Below are 14866 nucleotides of genomic sequence, written 5' to 3'. Positions count from 1 at the left end.
CGTGTATAATATCTCGGCTCTGCCGCCGTCATGGGATAGTACGCCTGGGACGGTAATGTCTGCGGACGCGTCGTTCGCCTGGAATGATATAAAACAATATCCACACACGTATAGGCCACACAACACTAAACTTGGTCACGTCAACTTCCGATCCAACGAACCCAAAGGCTGTTATTATGTTACACAGTCACCCCACCAGCCACCTCTACCATGTATTCCTTGTACTTATATATTATATATATACACACGTGTGTGTCTACATACAGGTAGGTTAACCTAACGTTTCCTTTGCCGGCAATATGCGATAAAATAAAAATATTCACTCCAAAGAGTAACCAATCATAGGTGCTTAATTAGACATATGCACACACCCATGCACACGTATAAGATATATATGTATAATATTAAAATAATATGTATAATATAATATTTGAATTCAGTATAACGTCGTCGTTGCAACGGACTGATGTGCAACCGCGAGATCGACTGAATTCAGCGACTCCGGGCTACAGGATTAATGTAATAAATAATAATTAATAATATAATATATATATATATATCACAATATAATTTTAATCTTAAAACTATATAAAATGTATTTATAATAGTTGCGTCCATTGCAGAGAGGAGAGACCGCTGGTACATTATGTAATGATATGTCTATGTAATTTATAAAATTATAATATATACGAGTATGTATAAAGTTATAAGTATAAACATTATAATATAAAGTTACATTCAATAGGTAATCAAAAACTATTTCGACGATGTTATACCGAAAATATCCCATTATGATACATCGAAAATTCAAGATCATCGTAATATAATATAGTTCGAGTTTAGCGATATTGCTATCTATAAGTGTGTCTATATACTAATAGTATCTAATAGAGTCTGAAACTATACAGTGAATTAGATAAGAATAAAAAAATACTTTTTATGCCATATTGGGCTTTTAATACGAATTTGGTAATCACTATTTTTTTTAAATAGCGAATATATATAGACTATATAATACAAATAGATATTATAAACTATATCATAAGCTTTTATATAATGGATAAATTCATTGTTTAATTTTTTTCAATATTATTATTAATTATTTCACAAAATACGTAAATATTATATTAAACAATAGTGGACTTTTTTTCATATATTTTCATGTCTATTGTCTACTACGTCTGTTCGAAAGTCATTTAAGAATTGGTATTTAGATCACTTTATTATACGTCGTTTAAAAACTAATTATTATTCACCAACAAATATATAATACCAATTACGGTTAATATTATATATTTCATCACTGATTACTACATCAAATTTATCAAGAAAGATTCAGTTGTTTATAGAAGAGAAAGATATAAATAATGCGTTTATTAATTTATATTATCTATGGATATTCAATTTCCAAAAAATAATCATCAGATGCAATTGAAAATTATTGAACTTCAACATTCAACTATTCTAAAATGTACATATAGAGTTACTTGTAAATTAACTTACAGAATTTTTGAAAATCGTACACAAGAAAGATTTTCCAGAAATACTCACTCTGGTAAATTGGTTTGTAAATTTTACTCAACATTCATATGTAATATAAGATTTTTCGAATGTGTCTTATTAAAAAAAAAGTACTTACCAAACCACACTTATAAATTCTTATTTAATAAATATAGATATATGCTATAGCTACTTCATCGAAACCAACAAAATTATAAAGAGATAATTGTTAAAAAAATAACCAATTTAACATTCTCATTAAAAATTTCATCACAATTAAATCATCATAAAAATATATTTAAAATAACTAACTCTAAACTAAATTGTATTATATTATATTATTGTAATAAATAAATGAAATTTAAATGTAAATGAAACGAAAAAAAATTATTCATCTATAATTATATTTATATACAAGTTTTAATTTGTTATGGAACGTCTCTATTTTTTTTATTTGATATAATAACAGACAAATATTGAACATTCCTTCTTTAATAGTAAAATTATTTACAACACTATACTTAGTAGTTAGTGTAATGTATTACACTTTACACTATCGAATTTAATAATTTATCTGCGGTGCTGCAGATACGGAATTTTGCACGAAAACAATAGCTGTCTGGCTGAATATATTTACGACGTAGGTGCATTTGTATATGTAATATTATGTATATTATAATATTATAAGCGAAATTAGCTATGAAACTCCAGCAGCACCATAACGGCCATTATTTGAATTTATTAATTAAAACCGCAAGTATACACGCGCAGTACCTACACTGAGGATTATCGTTGTAAAAAGTAATATGATAACGATGATCATATTATAATGCTATAATAATATATGTTTCAGACAATATGTGAATCGGATAAACTGTACACTGTAGGTATATACGCAGAATGTTCGCACAAAACAGATATGGGGATGACAAGATAATCTGTGCGTTCCATCGAAAAAAATAGAACGCGTGTGCGCCACGTGCGTCTATTGCACGGATTACCTCATAAAATTATAATACTTTGAACGAATGTATATTGTGTATGCATAATGTATATATATATATAGACATATAATTGTAAAGTTGTGTATGCTTTACGTATTATAGTCCATCTTGTCCGCACGCCTAGCACAGTGTGTATAAAATAAACGGCGTAATCGGCTAATCGTTTAGCAAATAATTGAAAACCCAAAACTCTGCGATAAACATCGGTAAGTTGATATCATTGGCGGGTTGTTTACTTTTGCTCTTAGAGATGTCATAGATACATTTATTATAATATAATATACACGCTTGCGGTTCGCAATTGTATATTATAATTTAAAGCTCGTGGGAATCCTCCGCACTGCTATACAACATTACAACAGCTCGAACGAAAGCCACCTTTATTGTCGCGCACTAGTGCACTATATAGTACCTGAATAGTCTATATACAATAAACATATTATATATTTATATATAATACTTGCACTTATTACCTATAATCTACCTGTTTAATAACCAGTGTTGTTACCATAGCCATCATTTATCGAGTCGTCTGACAAATGATAAGTTAGCCTTATTATTTTCATTTTTTTTCTTGATAGATCTCCCAAACCAAATTATATATTAGTTACGCCAGTTACGGTTATTCAATATCATAATTATATTCATATGTAATATGTATATTATACAAAAATTAAAACTATTGAAATATTATAGAAATAATTTGTAAATATATTAAACGTAATTTTGGTAAGTAGGTATACCTATACTTACTATTTTTTCCTTTTTCCGTCTTTAAGTAATTGTCATGTTTTAAATTTACTATCCTTTATAACGCACCTACCTACCTATTTCAGATCATTTTGTGGATTTTTTTCACCAACGAGAAGATATTCCTAATGATTAATGATTATACATGTTTACTTTCTAAATACCTATATGTATTCTTTAAGTACCTATAGCTTATACAGCTGGTGCGACTGCTGATACACTATACGAAAAAACTGTATTTAATATGAAATATTAATGTACATATACGTCAGAAAACATAGTTATAAATAATAAGTCAAAATATTTATATACTTACACTATTTTTGATATTTGGTGATAATGACTGATTCTTTATACTCTATAATATATAGAGAGTAATGCGTCACGACTCACGAATCAATCAATTAGTATAAGTAATAAGGGCATAGCGGACATTTGGTGAAATTATTGGGGGGCCTGAGAAATATATGCTCATTAAACCTTTATATGTACCTACTACTGTACTAGAGCTGCTCGTAATTACGTATTTATTTCAATAAGAGAATTTACAAAGTTTTACATATTAAACAATTTAACCATAATAAAGTACAAATATCATTAGGTGCTTTATCTTAAACATTTTATAAGTATTCTAAACAGAAATTATTAAGTTATTAAATTAATTTAATTATAACCAATATTCAAACAAAAAAGGCAAGTATATAACATAATAAGTATATCTAATATATTTATTTTAGTACAATATATCGATTTTTATTAGTAAAAGCATCAACTTTGTCATTATTATTTCTTTTTTTCCAAATCTTTTTCAATATTTATAATAGAAAGGTCATTGAATGTGAATCTATTTTCAACCATTATAGATCATATCCAAGTTTTAGTTCAGCACATTGCAGAAAAATAGTGCTTACAAGTGGCCTAACTTATTGGTAAAGTAAAAGCTACCTGTAGAAGTTTATAAATATTTGAGTAGACATCTGCTGATAAACATCCTATGTTGCAGGTATTATTATTTATGATTAATATTGCATTAATTACGATTGTTCCAAGTTATGATATAATAATACTAAGAAGTTGGTAAAATCTTACGAATTTAATAATTTAATTTTTATCAAAAAATATGTTTTTATAATTTATTTTATAATTCGGTTATTAAAAATAAATTTTACAATTATAACAATAGTCCCCTCAAGCCCCCCTCCCGATTTCCGCCTATGAGAAAGGGAATCATTTAGTGGTGTTGATTGTTATTAATCTCATCAAACAATATAGTTAACATGTAAATTAGCTGATAAATAATAATAAAGTACGCTTGTATAATTATATATTCTGTATAGGTGCATATTACATTATTATGACGCTTGATAAAACTACAAAGGTTCTACATTGGAACATAACAATTGTAAAGTAAATAAACACCTGTGTTTACAGGACTTCTCAACTTTTCAATTGATATAGTTACATTGAACTATTATTAAGTAAATGGTACTCGAAACATGTAGGTACTTTATAGTGTTCATGTTTTATAAAGGTTTTGTATTTAAAGGGTGATAAAAGGGGACTATTATATCCAAACTATATTGTTCACGTGTTTAACGCATAGTAGATTGGACGCTGACCTTTTTTTTAAAAAAAGGGTTCCGAGTCCATTTTATTTACTTCATACAAGTACAATACACGATACAAACCAAATAAAACACTTCTCATCGCAATTGAATACGATTACTTAAATAGTTGAATTTTATTTTTTATTATTTAATGCAGTGATATAAGTAAAATACTACAATAAGTACAAACATTCATAATTATACCTATTATCTATACAAATTTATTATAATTATACTTATACAATTATAAGTGTTGCTCTTAACTATATAGATACTACTAAAATTTTAATATAACTTTAGATTTAATAATTTATATGTCATTTTCAAATAATCTAGTAATTTATGTAATATTAAACTAATTACTCAAAGAAGTAATCGTAGAAATCGTTTGATATGTAAATAAATATATATTGTAAAATTAATTTGTGTAAAAATGTATATTATCGTTACAGTGGCGGCACTAGGGACTTTAGGTAAGGCCATGGCCCTACCACTGACTTAACTTTAGACATTATTATAATACTCATTTTTTATTTTTTGTAGCCCTACCTAGAAAAAGTCTTGGAGCCGTCACTGCATCATTATGCGTATTTATGTATTTTTGTATCTAATACTATACAATATGTCAATATATAAGTAGACAAGTAGTTGTGTCTTTACAAAATTACACAGTACACAACACGCAATTACATAAATAATACAACTTGAAACTAAAATGATAATAGATTAATTCTGTTCTAATAAATACTGTTAGGTAACTATGATAATACCTACGTTATAATAACTAAATACTTGATGATTATTAAAATTATTATTTGTTAAAGGTAGACTTTTTATTTTAGGCTATGAGTTATAAAATATTAATATAATATATATATTTATTTGTTTCTGTCATTATTTGTTTATTTTTTGTTTATATCAAAGGCTCTGCTTATTAACTACTTAATTATATGATAATTAACAATACAAGAAACACATATTATAATCATACGTCAAATAAATTTATTATATTTACACAGTACTCAGAATGTAAAACAGTTTCAAAACAAAAAAAATTAGCACGTGCCATTTAGATTCTATAATAGTTTCATTAATGTCGATACTGTTTTGTTAGTAACTATAGGGTTATAGAAAATAAAAGAAACTGAAACGGCAGGTGGTATCGTGAGTGACCACATCGACTGATGTGATCGGGTTGCGGCCGTATAGATGTATCAAATGACTTAAACACAGGAAATGTGGTAGCACGTGGCTATACTGTCTAAAACGTACTCCATCCGTTTTTGAATCCATAAATTATTATCCTATAAAGATATTTGCAAACATTTGTTACGTAAAGTATTTACATATATCTAGCTTACCTATATTATAGACATGGTAATCAATTTGCACAACGCGAAGGAAAAAATGCAAATTATTATTAATTTTTTTAGGATCAAATCTTACTAAATTCAAATCTATTTCCCCAAACAGTGGCGTGGCGTAGTCAAGGGGCACTGGGGTACACTCCTAGTTGGTTTTATAGTTGATATTTGCTTTTTCAGGTGGAGACATAGCTCCATATGTAACGATTATAAATTATAATATCAACAAATTAGATAAAATATTTTTAGAATGTTATGACCTACTTAAGTTTCAATTGCAGCAGAGATAAAAAAAGACCAAACAAAAAAGAACACAGAAAAAAGAATAAGGAAAAACAAAACAATTTTTAAAAATTAAATATATTAATTGATTATGAAAATTAAAAAATGATTACTTACACATCACATTTACAGGACCCGCGTGTACACAAATGATTATCCTGCCAAAAAAAAATATTGATCTAAAATTATTATTATTAATATTATAATACCATATTATGATTTATAATTTTACAAGCAAAATGAAAAAAAATATATAAAAACATTTAGCATGTTGCTGGTAACATTTGTTTTATTGGTCATAAATAAACTCTTAGATAATAATAATATAATGTACAATGTACATTGTGGTAATAAAAATGTATTTTACTCTAAATTATACTAAGTTATATTGTATTTAATATATAAAAATATACTAGATACCTATGTCCTATATAGTATATAGACCTAAAGATAAAGAATGAAAGATATATTTTTATAGTTTTTCGCATCATTTTATTATTTTAATAAGTACTAAGTTTAATAAATTTGTCTTATAAAATAGATTAAATCATTCGTTAGCGCGTTAACGGCTCGTTAAACGTTTAACGGGCGTTCATGCAACCCGGCATATACAATATAGATATTTGAAGTTTTAATAAGCGGTGTGGTGGGCAAGGGGTACCTTACGCGGGGTACGTAAAATATTGGTCCACTACTCCGATCATCTAAACTTTGAATACAGATACTGGCCACATCGATACCGAAGACGATAATCGGATCTCCAATACCTCACCTGCACTATACTCTGTTCAGAATGAGATCGAATCTCGGCGGTCAACTTGTGCGCATATAGGCGTGGCTTCATACCACAGCGCTAGCCTCACAACTTCACGAGCTTTCGCCGAACTGTTGTTTCACTTTTCACTATAGGTGGAGGGAAGTGTCTGACCTTCGCTGACGAAAACTGGTCGCCGCCGAGGTACGATCTCATTCTGAACATGCAGAGTATAGACATCACTGCAATATAGACCATTAATGTATATTGTCTTGCCATCGAACCGGAGAAATCGCAGCATATACTTTTTCGGACTGACCATTTGCAAATGATTTGGTTGAAATCAACAGCTTTACCTAGCAGGCCGCAGCAAACTGTGATCGGATTTCGACATTGAACATAATATTATTTTGCATGATAACCTATGTTATAGTATAGTATTATTATAGTTGAATAAACGTTAATATATTTTACGATAAATATACGTTGAATTCTGTTGGAGCAAGACTGCTTGGAGTCAAGATTGTCGACTCTATGGTGCAGCACCGATGGTTTTAACGGCTATCGTCTGAGAAGCGCCGCGTTTATCTCTCTCTCTTTCCACGAACGTCGTGCTGTGCCGACGTCGTTGTCTTTTTAGCCGTTTTTTACCATGCGAAAGGCCGTGTCACCTATTTGTTTCAGAATTTGTCACATGCCAATTCTCGAACGCGCCTATTTTTTAATATCGGCTTGTATGAATCTGTATTAAATACCTACTCATATTTTAATATTTTTTAGGAACGGGGATATATTAATGTGTCTAAACTTATATTTAGAAATCTAAAACGGCGATTCCATGACGTAGGAATCAAATAGGTTAATTTTTCTTGTATATGTAAAATTAATATAGTAAAAACATAATATATTGTGGCATTGTGCATATAAGTGCGTTTTATTTTTAACGTCCAAAGAAAGTTGTGTAGATGAAAAATTATAAGTAGGTAGGTACTCGAGTAAGTATACTCTGCCTTACATTATAATTTATAAGAAGGTTATAACATGGTCAATTAAATCGGTTTATTTCATCAGCTTCCATTTCTAATGATTGGAAGTGGCCAAATAATTGTGTTACTGTGTTAACTTTTGCAAACAGTATGTTAGGCTATTGTTGGAATAATTAAGAAACACTCATAGGAGCAAGTCAATCCGCAATACCAACACTTGTCACTCATTGTCGCCGCTGCTAGTAGTCTTCCGCCTGCCGCCTGAGTTTACTCTTATAGTATGAGACAGAGTATAGTAACAAAACTATTTTTACAAAACATAATAATATACTCTATTCACTTTAGAAGCGACGACGCGCAGGTCATACACATCACTCTCCCTCTACTTAATCAAGAGAAAACCTAACCTAAATCACATAATATAATATTAGTATATCATCATTTTTATAATGTACTCACAACAAATTATTACTAAAAACAATTAATTATTATTTTAAATTAATATTAACTATGAGGAAAAATAATTGTATGATTTAATTTTTTTATTAATTAACTGTTATTTTAAAAAAAATATAATGACTATTTATAAAAATAAGGAAATTGTTTGATTTTATGCAAGTTTAACAAGTTAAGCGCAACTCAGTTTTTAAGGGGGTTGGAGCGTAATCCATTCGAAGAAGTAAAAACTAGGCTTTTTTTATTGCAGTAAATATGGATCATGTACTCATGTCAATGTGTTGGAAGTAAATGAACATTAGGGTATGTGATTCATAAATTATAATTGTATACTCTCCGAACTACACTATCCGTTCAAAAACTGGTTTGATATTATAGCCATTGTTATTATAGACATGCTGCAATTATTTGAATCTACAATAACTAATTACGATACCATAATAATATTATTATTGTTTATTATTCTTTTGTACCTAATTAAATGTTAATAAATACTAATTAATACTAGTAAAAAGTCAATTGGTTTGCAGCTAGATAACAATACTACAATAATTCTAATAGTATAACTACCCGGCTTCCGTAAAGTGCAGCACACATATTTCCGCGGTTGAAGTAAAAGTAATTTCAGTCACACAGTATATAGCTACCGCGATGACATTTGCATTCAACAATATGGATATGGATCAGTGGCACAAAAATGATGACTCAATTTTTATCTTTTTGAATAATATAATGGTTGGATTATAAATAATAATAGTTTTACATGGATAATTTTCATAATAAATATTATAGGTACCGTAACCGTAACCCATTAATTTATTAATTATTGCTATTTATTTTTAATTTGTCATTAATATTTCTTCTTTTATCAAGCTCGGCAAAAGATGTTCCAAATAAAAAAGTTCCAGTTTAACTTTCATATTATTTAATCAGAATTCATCATCACGTTGAATTTTTTCGTACATCAAACCTGAAAAAACAATTTAATTTGTAGGTATTATTAATTTAATTTAATATTTTAATTATTAAAAACAATACTGATTACCTTTAAGGGTCTATAAACAAAAATAGCAATACATTCTCCGACTGATATGTAATTGCCCCTGAACTTGATAATAATAATTATTATTTCGTTTTAGTTGTAATTGTCCATTATTTACCAAGCAACTTTTAATTTTACCAATAGTTATCGCTTCTGCTGGTGAAAGATCTTATTAGCGCTAGCTGGACACTTAATTTCTGCCAACGAATCATCACCTATAAATTATAATACCATCTGGGAAAGCTGCTAAAAATGGTAATTTTATATCAACAAATAAACCAGAAGGCAGAATTTTTATTTTTAATTGTGCTTCCAATTGTTTTTTTTGCTATTACTTCATTAGCAATTTCATATTTAGTTGCATTTCCGGTAAATGTCCCAAAAATATTAAAATATCATTTACCATTTTCACACGAAATGTTTTATCACGCAATTTACAAATTTTACCAAAAAGAGATGCAGTAAGCCTGTAAATACTAAATAATAATACAATCGAATGACAATATTTATATTGAACCTGCAGTTAAATTTATTTTTTTGAATACCAACCGTTTTTTTCTTTTAATGTACCATTTCTTTGCATTGATTTTGCCTCTTAGTTCTAATTTCTAATGTTTTTACTTGGTACTCAGAAAGTGATAATTTTTCTAGGTGTACATACCTAAACGTACATGTTTATAATTTTCAATTTCACATTCAGTCATTTCTAAAAATGGTTCATGTGACACATTTCCATAATTTTCACCTGGTCCGAGGTTTGTCTGAGACACTACATATCGTTAAGTGTTTTAAAAAAACAACCACGTCTATTTTTTCTGTCAATTGTTCCTAACTTTCTTTTAATGTAACTTTTAGTGAATTTTCCTGTACTTTTATCGCAACATAAGCGGCACTTGATAGAAACTTATGTGGGTGTAAACGTTTATGGTGATTCACAAACTTATGGGGGGTGTTTCCCCACAACACCTAATATTACTGCTATTACAAAAGTAATAAAACAAATTTTAATGTAAAACTGTATTCCATATTTAAAATAATATAATATTTTTGACTGTTTTCTATGGGTGCAAAATGATACTTTTGTACCCCTAGAAAAATTGTCGTGGGTGAAACTGCACCCTCACAATCATCCCCCCCCCCAGATGCTGCCACTGCCTTGCAGCCTATAGCCTCTATGCCTTTGCGGGCTATTATCTATTATCTCTTTTACCTTTACCCTTTGCCTCCAGTTATCGCTATTACTTAGAGACCAGTTATCGAGTCGTCTCCACAGACTATTTCCGCTTAAGATTATACCCCTGTAATCACATCAGCGTCAAAGCCTGTTGACGCTGTATGCCTTCGCGGTTAATTGCCACTTCACAATAGTTTGAACTTCAAATCTTCAAATTATAAAATAAAATGTTATTTACATCTATATAAATAGCTCAAAAAGAACCAAAGTATTTTGAAAATCATATTAGGTACATGTATAGAAAATAATGATATAAACATTTGGTGAAAATTTTAAGTATCTATATGGTTATTATTAATTTTCCTAATACACCAAAAAAACAGAATAGATTTTTATTAGAAATCGAATCTGAATGAAATTTGTAGTTTTTTCTTAATATTTTTTGTTTGTTTTGTTTTTCCTGTTTATTTTGAAAAAATACTGAGAATTTATAAATGTTACCTGTATAAAGTTCAAAGTAGATTTAATTTTCTATCTAAAACCACCCTCAGAATTGAAAATCCAGAAAATCGTACTTATCATGAAATCAAACAAAAGAAAAGCACACCAATCAATACATTCATCGGAGAGTTCAGAATCCATGACGAATAAAATAAATATAACATGTTGTATTAAGTATACCATTATTATTTAATTTATTAGTTATTACTTATTACTATAATTAAAAATAAATTATGAAATATAATTTGTTACCTAAACTGTACGTCTGTATAACTAATTTTCATTTGCTTTATTTATCCCTTCCTCTTAGTTGTAAAATCATTGGGTAATCCGCTGCTAGATACCTACTATATTAATAAATATTAAATAATAATGGTGTAGGTGTAATAAATTAATAAAACTAATTTCAATCAATACATATTATATATATATGCCCTATAATATATATGATTTTTCGTTTCAATAAATATCCTGAATCGTTCGTTTTAATTTATAAAGTTCATATGTAGAACAATCTAAGAAGTTCGAACGTCAATTCATTATTGTCTAGAGACTAGATGCTATTTTTAGTAAGTTCGTTTGTATAACCTTCTAATTAATTAGTACTAATTACAATTTCACCTCGTTTTCTCATTAATTTATTTATCATTGCATATGAACAATATTATTTTTCTCTTATAAAATTTAGATGTGAATGATCATTTAAAAAACGCGTATATAATGTTATATATATATATATATATATTTATATGTTGTATATTATATTACACTTGGCTGTGGCCTATGTGTACCAATAATATTCTAATGTATATATTTTTGTAAAATATCAATATATATAGTATATATTAAATAAAATACAATATATATATATATGTAGTGTTGTAGTGTGTATACCATATTGGCGTGTAACGGGAGCTTTTGATTTTTGAGTAGGGCTGTAGTTGTAGTGGTGGTCTGAGGGGGGAGGTTTATAAAATGAAGGGTGTATAGTAGTAGGGCGAACTTAATAAAAAGCCAACACAGGCTCCCTAAAACGGTCGTGGGGCTTCAGTCGAACCGACCGACCGCGATCCAACCAATACGCTTGGCTACAAACTTAACGCAACTTGCAGGTCTTCCACCCGACCCCTCGACTACCCCGTACCTTATCGTCAACAATCGCTACAAAAACACATCATTTTATTCAATACAAAAATATCGTACAGTGTGTGTATTGTGTGTATATATATGTATACTGTATATATACTATAGGACTGTTATTATTGCACTTTCCCCCGATAAATGGTTCTCTCTATTGCACCGACTCCGCAAGTCCTTAGCCCGTCATATACCTATAAGATACTGCGGCTATATACATCGATGTAAAGACGCCGATCGATAGTTATATATAATTAATGATAATATTCTATGTGTATAGAGAATATAACCTCGCTGTTTTTCATCAAATGTTAAAAAAAAATCATTTCAATCCAAATAGAATATTTTTATTGTTTTTTTTTTCATCAACAAAATATTATGCTAGCCCCTCCCCCAATCAAAAAAAAACTATCCCATCGCCCCACAAACATTTTTACATAATCTTGTGAGATTTTTTGACACAAACAATGATATTAATCACTCAATTATTTATAAATTATAAGTACAATCACAATTATTTTTATAACCATTAGGCTTTTTCTTGTATAGACTGATAATTATATTATATCTAATATAATTTTCACGAACATTTTCAAATTATTTTACCTGTATAAATATAATTATAATCATTTATTCATTTAGAATACGTAAACATAATTTTTTTAAATAATTAATAATTTATAGTTAAGTTTTGGTCGATTTAATACAAAATTAAAATAATAAACAAAAAATTGTCAAAAGTACAACTTACCACGCATCGTCCGCATACGCACGCTCATCATTCGTCATTTAGCTTACCCCAAGTCTAATTTTGAAACTGAAAATTTAAATAAATATACAAATTTTAAAAATATTAAATACTAGCATACTACTATTATTATACGATGTGTTATATTTTAAAAGTTATAATTTATAAATTATAATAAATAAGCAATTGAATACATAAAAACACCAATTTATGGTACATCGTACATCAATAATAATATTATAGTTATTTGAATTTGAATTGTTATATAATTGGATAATTTTTTTTTCTGATTTTTACAAATTCAAAGGATGGATCTGATTGAAACAATCTATAGTCCTATAAAGTTTCTGGAATTATTCAATATTACCTAATAATTTAAGATAATAATGAATAATAAAATTTCCATATAATCAAAAAATCAATTTTAATTAAATTAAATACTTATTTTTAAATTTATATTAATATTAAATCATATTTTATTTCAATTAAATACTAGAAATGAATTTCAATTAAGAATACGGAATAACGTTCAAGTAATATGCAATACCTACTCAATACGTACCTATGTATTTATTACCTATAAGTACTACTTCTACAGTTTTGTTATTTATAGATCATGTTAATATTTATCTAAACTCATTTATTGCATATACTATTATATCTACTTATGATAGAGGAAATAACATGCATTTTATGCAAAATCTTCTCTTAATAATATAATAATTTATACCCATTGTTTGACGTTTGTTTCGCTTTGTTCGATGATTTATAAAAACTAATTAATTTTGACTAATTTTAATCGTATATTTTCTAAAACTAATTTTTAATGATTTACATTTTGTAATTTTAATATTTTTTTTTAAATTCATTCAAACAAAATATAATATTATTTTATAGAACCTCCCACTTTGGCTCAGTTATATGTTTTAACTTTTAAACAAACATAATATAGCCACCACAACTACCTCAGTGATAAGTCCTATTTTAAACGCCAAACACTAGGTAACATAAAAATCTTTGGCTCATGCAAATAAGTCAAAAACATATATTATATATGGTAACATAATATAATATATTAATATACCTAAGGGGCGCATTAGGGTAATAATTGTCAATTGAATAATGAATAGGTACTTAAATAATATAAATTATTTATAAAAATAATTAAAATTTGAAATTACATGATAATACACTAGTATCACGTAGCACGCACTACATTAAACTAGGTATGTACATAATTCACAACTCACAAACTTCATACCTAGACACTATCCCAGAGCAGGGGCTCTTCCCCCCTCAGAACTTAATTTATCCGGCTTGCACAGGTAACATAAATAGCTTAATATTGACTCCGTAAATTCTTACTTATTTATAGATTGATGTCTTCACTATACAACATGGGCATAAAATAATGTGATAGAAAATTATAGTAATTCTATCTCATTAGTCCGTGTTTTATTATGCAAATATCGTTCACAGTTTTACACATGGACAAATACTAAATAGCAGTAATCTATTTGTCCAGGGTTCACATGATTCGATGGGGTATCGTTTTCTCGTC

At 28.2% G+C, this 14866-nt stretch overlaps 1 long non-coding RNA gene across 1 annotated transcript; it reads right to left on the bottom strand.

Annotated features, from left to right (window-relative positions):
• Nucleotides 1-9771: 9771 nt before the first annotated feature.
• On the bottom strand, nt 9772-14851 carry LOC132931075 (uncharacterized). Its single transcript, XR_009662325.1, has 3 exons — nt 14671-14851; nt 13309-13374; nt 9772-9960 (listed from the first exon to the last, which is right to left on the bottom strand). It is a non-coding gene; the product is annotated as an uncharacterized LOC132931075 (long non-coding RNA).
• Nucleotides 14852-14866: the final 15 nt, after the last annotated feature.

This window comes from Rhopalosiphum padi, chromosome 4 (assembly GCF_020882245.1).
Source record: "Rhopalosiphum padi isolate XX-2018 chromosome 4, ASM2088224v1, whole genome shotgun sequence".
In the NCBI taxonomy this organism is placed as follows: domain Eukaryota; kingdom Metazoa; phylum Arthropoda; class Insecta; order Hemiptera; family Aphididae; genus Rhopalosiphum; species Rhopalosiphum padi.
This window is presented reverse-complemented; position numbering and strand designations above follow the sequence as displayed.